The following is a 12,438-nucleotide window of genomic DNA, read 5'->3' as shown; positions in this document are numbered from 1 at the left end:
CTTAAAACACTCACTCATGCACACACACATACAGACTACATTGCGTTTGTGGTTTATTTGCATATTAAGCAGGAAAGCCAGCTTCAATCACTAGGGGCTACTCAATAAATTAAAGGTATGTTGCTTTTTCTGGCCATTGAGAAAGGTCATATGATTTCACTGGAGCAACTTACAAAATGGTGTAAATTTCAGTTTTCAATTAACCCTTCTTTCTGGGTCATGCCGCGTTACTCACGTTACAACCCGAAAATATCTGCTCGTTCCCTGTTTAATGTGGACGTCGGGAGCAGCGCTAATTGGCTTTTGCAACATTGCGTCACAAGAATATTTTGTTGCTTCATCCACGCCATTCACTTCGCCTGGCTACGCAACATAAAACTTTAGAGAGATACTGTGTCTGCCTGTGTTTGGGAAATCTGAAATTTTGGAGAGGAATTTTGTTAAATATAAGCTGTATTTAAACAACATCTATGAAAGACTATTTGACAAGGAGGAATGTCTTGAATTTGTTTTTGTATATTTAGTGTGACTATATATTTTTATGTTTTGAGTTTAGGAATACACATTTCAAAACTATCATTAATCGCTGCATTTTTCTTGATAAGCAAGCAATTAGACTCATGATAGGGGTGTGAATCTTCACTGGTTTCACGATTTGAATACGATTATCCTGTCAACGATTCGATTTGATATAACGATGCATCACGATGGGACGCATCCTCCATTTTTGATATTACTGCACATCATGGCTTCCTTTTTCATCAATGAATCAAACCATTCAGATGTATATGAACTCCCTTTTTATTTTATTATTTTAACTGCTCTAAAGAAGGACACTTAGCAAAAAGCAACGTAGTGTAAGCAATTTTACTTATGTAACATTACGTTTCATTTGGAATCTATTTTTTGGGCTGCCTCAGAAAAATACTGAGTGATTTTAAGTTGGGCTTTTACTGTGAAGGGCAGAACGGAAGATGGGAGCGGATGCATGTTTGACGGTGATAAATAAAGTTGTTGTTCCATCATTAACAAGTAACGGCAGTAGGCTATAATCAATTATGGTCCATAATTGCATGGATGCAGCATCGTCCAAGTCCGCATTGCGATGCACCGTAGAAACGATTAATTTCAACACCCCAAACTTATGATAAGTTGGCCAAGACGTACACGAGCATTCCAGGCAGCAGTGTCTGTGCAGAAAGAGTCTTTTCTAATGCGCAGCGGAGCACATTTTTGTTTTACCACATATTCCACAGAAAGCACTATTTTTGTATGTGAGCTGGTACAAACTTTTGTATTGTTTTTTTTTTAATGAAAGCTGTTTTGATTTAGATACAGGCTACGGCTACATAGCAGGGATTTTATGGATGGAGGATTAACAGCTAACCTACTCCGCAGTTCGTAAGCTAGCTACCTAAGATAGCTGTCAGAACTGCAGAGTAGGAAACGCCAAGTTTATAGGACATCATTGATCATATATTGGTGTTCTCTGCATAGACACGCCATTCAAATCGAAACACTACCAAAATCGACTTTTAATAAACAAATTTCAACTTTGTGTGTTTTGGATTAGAGCAGCTTTTTATGTTTTCATGTTCAGAACACGTTGAAGTCTTTTTTTCTTTTCTTAATCTACTACAAGGATAATGCTACAGTATAGGACCACTTTTGTTATTATTGTTTTGCTGGGAAATATATTGGCAAATATAACCATCCAGTGGGGATATCTCTTCCATTGATTATTATTAATGAAATATAATGGAAAGAAATATATCTGTATATTTTTTATCAATACAAAATGATAAATGATTAAAAAAATAGATCACGTATAGAGAATGACGCATCGATAAAAGTTTTATAATCGAATCGTAGCCCTCTGAATCAGAATCAATAGTTAAGAGTAAGAGTGATGTGGAACCTCACATCAGCAGGCAACTCCCTTTGACGCCTACATCCTTACATCTGCATCCTAAATATGAAAGTAGGAGAGCATTTAAGATGAGGGAAAAAATCGCAAGTCTACAGGCTAATGGCTACTTCTGCATAAGCCAACATGTCATGGTTTTTCCATTTAGTCCAAGATAATAGTACAACTGCTCAACTTCATTCCCAACGCAGCCACTTTAACTGAGGTGGCACTGTGTACAGTTCATTTGATTGTGAGTAATGTGAGGCACTGCAACAGACCAGCTGTGCTTGATCACAATATTCTACCACACTGAGTCAAGCATAACATTCTCCACACACGAAACCTACCAGGTGCAGTCCAGTAGAGAGCAAAAAATGCTGGCCAGCTGGGGTTACTCATTCAGTGAGAGGGGAACCGGGTGGGAGGAGGGAATGCGCCTGGGAGGCAGTTTCACAGTGACTGCCTCACATTTCCCCCTTTGGTTTCTGCATGTTAACATAAGGGTTCATAAAGTGCACCGCAACATACCAAAGTTGTGTCATTTCCCTATAAGCAGCGTTTCATATGCTGTAATTACAGTAAATATTGGTAGCAGAGTTAAATCAGGAAAGCGCCATATACTGGAATTTCCTAAATTAAAAGAACAATGATCAAAACTGAAATTACAAACCATATGATATCCAAATTTCAAAAAAGGGACATAAGATACACAGTAAGATCTTAAGAACCTGACATAGCAAGCAGATGTGTTGTGTAAGGCTGTAGGTGACTGGCCCTAGTCAGCTCATATCATCCATCTTTCAGCTAATTTGGGATGTTACATCAGGATATCAGTATGCGCATGTCAGCTATTAAGCTCACTCACTCACTCACTCACCACTGATCTCCAAGATCGATTCCATTTTGATATACAAAGTCCCAATACGATTTAATTTCAATATTAGAATTCAATAATGATTCAGTTAGGAATATTTCACTTGAAATACCAATTATGCAGCATGGCATAGCCAGACTAATACTCAAATGTGTATTGTCAGCTCATTTCCGATTTCCAAGAGGAGTTACCAACAATCGCAGACCAAAATGCCTTTGGATGCAATTGGATAGACCTACAACCAGTGAGAGAAACATGTCATGTGATGTCTGTTGAACGAAAGCGAACATGTCAACAGACATTCTCACATTGGCACAGAGCAGAGAGGCGATGCCTGTAATGGTGATTCCACAATGACTGTGAACCAGTTTTGCTGTTTTTATGGGAGAGATTTGAAAATATCGGGTACTTTTGTCAAATGCTCGTTCATCAGCCATCTTGTTTGTTTGCAAAAGTCGCTTCTCTTTTCAGCAGAGTGAGACTGGAGTGGAGACAGGAGAGACAGAGACTGATGTGAATGTATTGCCAGAAGACGACGAGGACAGCAATCAAGGTCCTGTGTAACTAGACATCTCTGCAGTACCGTTCAAGAGATCCAGGCATTCTTGCTCTCTAGCTGACCTACTTGGTCAAACATATGCTGCAGGTTAGTGTGATAATACTTTAAAGACCACTAGGAAAACTACAAAGAGTGCCCATGATTTCCCATCATGCAAACATGTCTGAAAAACAAATATGTCAAGTCTATTGTGTTCTGCTTGAACAAATTGAACTTCCCTGGTACCCTGTAATAAAAGGGTGCTGCATCAAGTCACTGTGACTGATGCTGCAAATAAATAATGTATATTGAAATACTGAAAATGTATAAAAAATGATGAATGACACTTTATTGTGAGATTATTGATATTAATTTATTGTGTTGTCCACCCCTCCTGCAGGTGCTGCAAAGAAGTTGAAATACAAGGAGGAAGCTCCCCTGCCACTTGTAAACAATCCACTGGACTGTTGGAAAGATCATCAGAGCGAGTATCCTCTCGTCACACGTTGCAAAGAGATACCTGTGTATCCCGGGGACTACCGTCTCTTCAGAGAGAGTTTTTTCTACTGCAGGGGATATTATCACAGCACAGAGGGGTGCACTTTCCCCAGACCATCTTGGTCAGATTCTGTTCCTAAACAAAAACTTGAAAAAGTAGGCCTGCCAATGGATCCATCCATGGGTTGGACTACATATTCTATGTTTACATCATACTGACTATTTGTTCTATTCATTTTGTTTATATAGGGTTATATATATTTAATATTACATATTATATATATATATATATATTTTTTTTTTTTTTTTAATATGCACTATGTTGTACATTTCAGTTCATTGTGTTAAGTACCTGTGCATATGCACTTTATTTTCTTGTTTTAAATGTCAGTGTGTCCACTGCAGTGCCTTCAGTTAAAGTGCAAGAGTGATATTAAAGAATGGAGAAATACATTGAAAAGGAATTACATTGTTTTGACTCAATTTGTCTGCTGCTTTCAGTTAACTATGTGGAATATCGCAATATGCATCGTATCGCAATGTATCGTGATATAATCGTATCGTGACCCATGTATCATGATGCGTATCATTTTGTGAAGTCCTTGCCAATACCCACCCCTAAATGTGCTCTCCCAAATGTAAACATCAGTGATAATTTAGTAAAAAACACTTTGCTGTGATTGTCTAACAAACATCAAATAAACACACAGTGTGAGAAGAAAAATTACCAAACGTACCCTGCATGGTCTCCATCCTAATAATCATTAGGAAACATCATTAGCTTTTCATTTATGGCAGGTGCTGAGTGTCGCACACGAGTCACACGCAAGATAACAAACATGGAGCTGGTTCAGCGAATTAGCTGTAACTAATTGATGATAGGCCTAAATGAAAGTTGGCTGTTGACAGTTGTGTGTTCACTGTACACTGTCATGCCATAGGTAGTTAGTGAGATAAGAATGGCCACTCTACTATAACACCCCTGTACAACCCAGTGGTATATTCCAGTGATAAAAAAGTTGCAGCAATGCAGCTTGAGGAACATTCTGTAGGCTGTTTTAATGACAATAAACAATAACAAACATGATCATTCTTTGTGTGCACTAGCAACACCCCATATACTGCTCAGCTCTTAAAAGGTCCCTGGCATCTGTACGCAAACATGGAGGAATACACAACACCAGTCTCCATTGACTGGGGAGAAAACCCATCCTGACATTTTATTTTGATCACATCTGTTTTGACAAAAGTGATTGTGACATCTCATATGTAGCTTGGACTTACAATAGAGCATTTAGCCCACTTACGTATGTAGTAGAAAATGCAGAGATCAATAGTGTATCACCATGCAGACCAAAAATTACCAATGACTTTTGGTCCATATTAAGTTATCGATTAATAATTCAAATGACATTGAGCTGCCTCTCTGATAATGATTTGATACTTAACTATTAACAGACAGATAGGTGTTGCCCTCATGAAAAGCAACAATGTATGACCTTTATGTCTTTGAAGGATAGACTTTGATTTTTTTCTTTTTCTTGCATCATTACACATTCTTTAGCGATGTGTGATGACGCAACATGCTTTTATTCTTCGCTGTGAGGATTTGTCATTTACAGACAATAAAAGCAAGAGCTTTTCCAGTTACATGACAAAGCTGTGTTTCATAATACAAGCATAGATTGAACAAGCAGTGAATTGGTCTCCCTGGGGCACCAAACGGGATCACTTTGCCCCGTTTACCCTTTTAGATAAGGGGGAGATATCTCCTCACTCTCATCCAAACTGCCTAGTTTAAACTGTACTATGAGTGCACAGAGCCAGCCATATAAGTCTTTGTGCTTTCTATACAGCCTTCTCACGCGCACCAACTGTGTTTCAGGTATTAAGCTAAATCAGTGCATCTATGGCTTATACTAATACCATAAAGGTGTATGTTAAAGTACTAACCAAACTGTTGGTCCATACCACAACATATCACGACGTATCAAGTATGAACTAAACCATCAGGTAAATAAACTTCATTCATTCATTCATCGTCTACCGCTTTATCCATTTAAGGGTCGCGGGGGGTCGCTGGAGCCAATCCCAGCTAACATTGAGCGAGAGGCGGGGTACACCCTGGACAGGACGCCAGCCTATCACAGGGCCACACACAGAGACGGACAACCATTCACTCTCACATTCACACCTACGGTCAATTTAGAGTTTCCAATGAACCTAACCCCATTCTGCATGTCTTTGGACTGTGGGAGGAAGCCGGAGAACCCGGAGAGAACCCACACATACACGGGGAGAACATGCAAACTCCACACAGAAAGGCCCTGGTTGAACCGGGAGTCGAACCCAGAACCTTCTTGCTGTGAGGCGAAGGTGCTAACCACTACACCACCGTGTAGCCAGGTAAATAAACTTGACCCAAATATTTGTTCAGACTGTAATTATGTCTTTCCAATTCTTTTGTTGGATGTTTCCTTAATCAAATCACAAAAATATTTCTCTCATAACTTATTTAAGGCTTTATGTTCTTGAATGCAGTCTGTATAAAGAAATCACTAAACAACAATGTATTTGAGAAGTGTGCCTTTTTTCATGAAACCTCAAAGTCTGAGGTCAGATCATCAATGCATTATAGCCCTCAACAGACGAAGAGAACTAAGATAAGATCAGAAAGACAGCCCACTTCACAGATGAAATAAAAATCATCAAAGCGTGTACCAACACCTCCATAAATGAGAACAAACAATTACTTAAAATGGAAGGGTATTAACTGAATAAAGACATTTATAGAAAAAATGCTCTTGATGATGTGGGTAATTTTAAAGTGTTTTATAGCAGAGAGGGACCATGAACAACACATCCTGTATCATTCAGGGGGTTATTGTTTGGAGAGAATCAGCTAACAAGTGGATAACCAGATGAGATGCAACAATATGGCTTACCACCTCAGGCTAAACTATTTCCAGACAGGTCTCTCAATGCCTGAGCATGTGAAACTGAAACTACATTAGTGGTTAAATACCAACCGCAGTAAGTGACAAAATATGTCTGTGTTTTGGATGACCCAACATTTCAACAAAAAAATTGAGAGCCACCCCCAGAGAGCAATAAATACTATGTAAATATTTAACTCATTGCCTAGTGTATGTGTATGTTATTAAACAGAAGGCCAGATCTTTTCAGAAATAAAGAGTATTGTTTGTGAGTAAGACATTCCTTGTATATATTACAAAATAAAAGGTTATGTACTGTTTTAAGTTTTCCAGAGTGGTGTTTACATATTCACACAAACTGGGTGTTATTGCAATGTTTAGTTTAGTTTATATGTTTAGTTAACTACAAAATACAACCATGTATTCACCTTAACTGTGTCACAGGCAGTGATATAGGTGCTTCATGAAATATTCTCAAACTGCTAAATCACAGTCAGAAAGAATAATGTACCTGGCTGGATTATTTTATAGAGACTGGAAAAAAGAAAATGAAACATCCAGTCTATTGCACAACACTACGAGTTTACGTCATTAATGTAAATTATCGTCTCACCTGCCTGTTCAAATTAGCCTCCCCTGAAAGATTGACAACATTACATTCAGTTGGTAACTCAGGCGACCTATATTACACAAATGGATCTCCGTCTCCGGGGTGGCTCTGAATGCAGCCTTCCAATAAATTACGTTACAATGTAAGAAATGTCATGAGACTAAAAACCACAGTCCAACGCAAAAACCATGTGCGTTGTCAACAACAGCAATTTATCAATCCGAGACAACCAGCTATTTAACGCTAACTCGCCTAACATTCCAATTTACTTGGGTCGGTGACTTGACGTCAAGGTGGTTAGACAACTTGAATTAATAAATCATAGATTATCACCCCAATTGACAACAAAGCGTTGTGTTACCGGTTGACGATAGTTGAACAATCGACACGGCGCATTACGTCTACTCGATGTTAAACCAATGTTAGCAAACGCCAACCGGGCGCTTTTGTGCATAGCTATGTTAGCAGGCTAACTGAGTTAGCCAGTCATCACAATGTATCGACACATTGTAGACAGTTGACATTGTTTATTCATTGTCGACATTGGTAGTGTTTCGATTTGAATGGCGTGTCTACGCAGAGAACACCAATATATGATCAATGGTGTCCTATAAACTGGGCGTTTGCAACACCGCATTTCTGACAGCTAGCGTTGGTTGCTATCGCTGTTAGCGGTCGGCTAGCATAGCCTAGCCATGTAGCACGTGTTCCTGATTTATAAAACAATTAACTAGCAGATGATAGGCAAGTAAACTGGGGGTGTTGTAGTCGGGCGAGCAAGCCGCTAGTCGGACTTCCCTCAAACACTGCGCTTCCCACGCGTTCGACGAACCGTGTAGCAGCGCATAGCCTCGAAAAGGTCAATACTGCTATGTATGTTGCCACTCCAAAGAATAGCCGGACCCCGTCGTCCAACAACAGAACAGACATACCCCCCGCCCCCCTCCCTACACAAACCAACGGACAGCCAGCCATGGAAGCTAACTAACCTTAGCGGTGAGGCAAGAGAAACCATTCGGCGGTGTTTTCCTACAGTAGCGTATGTCCCAATCCTCGTCAGTCGGTCCAATTTCGCTTAAAGAGCCTCGCGCCTCGATGGCGTGTCTCGCCCCTGAATTAATCCACACGACACAGTAGTGTTCGTTTCATTTGTTCCGCTGGCGGTTTCCAGCTACGTCGTGCCTGATCCCCGCACGACACAGTAGTCTGGTACTTCTCCCTGAGCCGCCGCTGCCGAGACCGTGGCGGGACTGAACCGCCTCCCTCTCTCGATAGGTCGGCGTGCTCTCTCGCCCCTCCTCTTTACTCAAGCGCTGCACATTTCCCGTTCCCTGTGCCCACAACACCGTCAACGATACGGCGATGTCTTCCCGATGGAGTCAGTGACTATCTAAAGGCACCAAAGCAAAACTACAAATATGTTCTTAGAACCTGTCTTTCCTTCATATCCATATCTGTTTGAACGTGCTCACGTTTCTTAATATATATTTCTTTGTGTCCGCTACGCATTTCATTTGATACTGTAGATCTCTGATCCAATCACAGTGTATTGCTTTACAAATACATGTTGCCTTCGTCTCATTTATGTCTTGTGACGCACAAATGTTCTACAAAACGATTGATCGATCGATCTATCTATCTATCTATCAATCTATTTATCTGTCTATCTATCTATCTATCTATCTATCTATCTATCTATCTTTCTATCTATCTAGATATATATCTATCTATCTACTGTATCTATCTATCTATCCACCTACCTACATACCAACCTATCTATCTATCTATCTTTCTATCTATCTACATATATATCTGTCTATCTATCTCTATCTATCTATCTATCTATCCATCCTTATAATATCCTTATATGCACTCACAAATCAACGTCTGTTTGTATGTGTGTTTAGGTTTACAATCGCCTGAATCCCTACATCCCTGCTGTTCAGTCATGTTGTAGCCACATATGTAACAATTGCCCCCCCCCCCCCCCCCCCCCCACCCCCACCCCTTCCCTCCGTGCTGTATTGTGAACTCAGAGGTTCCAAATGGGGGTCAGCTGAAGCCCTGACACTCCAGGAAGCCTACATCTGTGCTGCTTGATGCCCACGGAGAAGTACAAGCTGTGAATACAGTGACTTAACACTGAAGGATAGTATTTGGCAGATCACAGCATCCCATTCTGTGCACATGGTTGATGACTTTGCTGAAGCCACTGCCCTCTAAATGGTCTGAAACTTCCCCGAATGCTTCACACCACCTCACCGGCTTCCAAAGCCACCACACGTACTGCAGCTATTTCACTCACAGAGAAGATTTTGTTCGAAAGTATTTTAGTCAGTGTGGCTCAGTGCCTGCTGCTACATAATTCTGGTTTTGACAGATGGAGGTAATTAGTTTCAGTTCATCTAATATTGTATAATTTCAGTTACTTGTCAAGTCAGTCACTTGGACAAAGTGCCAGCCACTTGATACTATCTGACACACTTAGGCTTTATCTTGACTTACATTTTAGCAGCTGCCTCTTCTATGATGTGGGATGGGATTGTTTTTCTTCCTAGTGTTTTCTTTTTCTGCTATGTGGTTTTGGGAGGCCCCCTCTAACCATCAGTATACCACCATCTATTCATCCCGCCATCACTGAGCAGGAAGGAGAAATGTTTATTCCAGCTGGGCTTTTTGGACCAAGGCATCTGTCTGTATAATCTATCCCCTATCTCTGCAATGCCCAATTTGTCAGCTCACTGATAAAGCACAATGTTTCTCACTTGCCAGTTCTGATGTCAACAGCTGTGTTTCATCTGCAGCCAGAACCCCCTGTAGAGTTAAACAGCGCATCAGACAAAGCCCAAATGGACAAATGAACTTTGGAGGGATTGCAATATCTCAACCAGTGAATATTTAATATCTGAAGAAGGGAGACTTTCAGTAATTTAAAAAATGAATCTGCATTCCACTTCAGGGGGGAAACATCAGAGTTACCTCCTCTATAAGATACTAAAAAGAACCGGAGAGGATCGTTTCGACAGAGTCAGAGCCTACGTGAAACCACTGAGAGGGACTGCATCAGCTACACAGACTTCACAGATTTCAAAGGCTGTCAGTTGATAGATGCACTGCAGACACTCATTACAGCTCTGGAATAAAAGATGAACAACAGACAATACTTCGGAACAGAGAGGAGGCTGGAGGGAAAATCCTCATCAAAACAGCCCTCTTAAAATATGAGCTGCCTTCCAGAGTCTACCAGATTAACGGAGCTCCCCCTTTGTGAATGATCAGCTTTGATGACAAATTCAAATACTCGTTTGCTGCTGCCGTCATCCAAAACTGTTGCTTATGAGAAATACATTGTTACACTATGCCATTCTCAGTTGTCTATTGTCTTCAGGGGCAGATCATAAGGTGCATTCAGTTCGACTCTGAATAATTGGATTCAAGTTTGATTGAATTAGAAAAACACAATATATGCATATTCAAATAAACATGAAATATCGCTAATTGAGACCATGTGTTCCATGTATAATGTGATTTTCAGATGAAGATGATATATACTATGTGGGACATTTGGCTATTTATAACCCTGATATAATTACATGCCAGGTTCTTCCTTTGGCTATGATGTACATTTTTAGCTGAGACATAATTCATTCTGCCATCACTAGCATTTATTACTGTCACGCCTGGGCTCGAGTCAAACAGCATGGGGAAATTATCTTCCTCTGTAGATATCGGAGACAGAAGGAGAGGCAGAACCAAGAGAGGAGCCTATTTTTCTATCTGCTTAATCGTGACACTTTTTCACTCACGTCATTAGCAAATCAATCTTGGTTTACGATGCACAAGTCAGGGTTGAAATTTATTCTCAGCCACAGGACTTCCCCTTACTGCCTCCTCCTTGCCACAACAAAGACAGCACTGAGAGCAGAAATGGCACCATCTCACTGAGGAGTCTAACGACTGCCTGCATTGTTGGAATTCCCGGAACTTCCTGAGTCTGTCCACACTGGCCAACCGCCAGCACACACTTTTTTTTCCCCTTTCCTTCCTTTTATCAAGATCATATGTAGACACATTTTGACTGTTGTAACACCATGAGTCTTTCCAAGCTCACCCACATGTAAAGTATGATTATGTGCTGTGTGATACAGGTTTAAATTTAGTTGCAGGGCAGAAATCTATTTGAAATGTCCTTGATTAAACATACATACCATTTAATAACCACAGCAATGCACACACCACTTGTAAGAGCTGCTTGGTAATTTGTGGTCTATTAGACCAATGTATTTCAAATTGCAGATCAATTAACAATTGTCTTACTGCTGTATGTGCTTCAGTAGCTCAAATTTCTTCGCTGTATCTGGCTGCCATGGGTGTGACAGACATACTCAAACTCGTCCCATGTCCAAGTGAACCCCTGTAATTAAACTGGCAGTACCACAGTATCGCAGGAGCTTAGCTCAGTCAACCATCTGTTAGGTTGCATGAATTCATGTGGAGTAAACTAGAGTGGACCTTGTATGGACATGTTCCAGCACGACTGTCATGACATCAATGTTCACCATGAAACAACCCCCCCCCACACACACACACAATTCCTGCCTCTTTCTAATGGAAAAAGCATGTGGGGAGAGTATGATTCACTGTCTTTCATGTTGAATCCAGGATTCAGTACTTTAAATAAATTAGATACAGAGACATGATACAGCATAGTATATTATGCATTTATGTCAACATTCGCACACGGATCAAATTTTGGCAATGTTAAGGCTTTCCAGAAATATTAAAAGGCTAGTCAGCCTTGATATTTGCCCTCTGATCTCGTGCCACAACATCTACACACGGCACCCTTTTTACAGATGAAATCAAGGCCTTGGTGTTTCAGACTTTCTTCAGCACATGATGCTGAGTTGTGTTATACAACTTGGCAGGTGAGAAGGATATCATAGTGATGAAAGAGCTGAAAAGAATGAAAGTGGTATTCTGCTAGCATGGATATGAAGTGAGATGACAGGTTGTTGACCTTTTTCAAGCAGGATGGAGATCGCTGCCTACTGGACACCATCTCTGACAGAA

General features: G+C 40.4%; 1 protein-coding gene across 4 annotated transcripts in view; it reads right to left on the bottom strand.

Moving 5' to 3' along the window:
- ncor2 (nuclear receptor corepressor 2) overlaps positions 1-8,616 on the bottom strand; it is a 94,427-nt gene extending 85,811 nt beyond the window's left edge. For all 4 annotated transcript variants that reach the window (XM_035638680.2, XM_035638684.2, XM_047329311.1 and 1 more), the window contains exon 1: positions 8,355-8,616. The gene's annotated coding sequence lies outside the window, so the exon portion shown is untranslated. The remainder of the gene's footprint in view (positions 1-8,354) is intronic.
- Positions 8,617-12,438: the final 3,822 nt, after the last annotated feature.

Source organism: Scophthalmus maximus, chromosome 19 (assembly GCF_022379125.1).
Source record: "Scophthalmus maximus strain ysfricsl-2021 chromosome 19, ASM2237912v1, whole genome shotgun sequence".
NCBI lineage: Eukaryota > Metazoa > Chordata > Actinopteri > Pleuronectiformes > Scophthalmidae > Scophthalmus > Scophthalmus maximus.
Note: the sequence above shows the minus strand (reverse complement) of the source record. Positions and strands in the feature narration are given on the sequence as shown.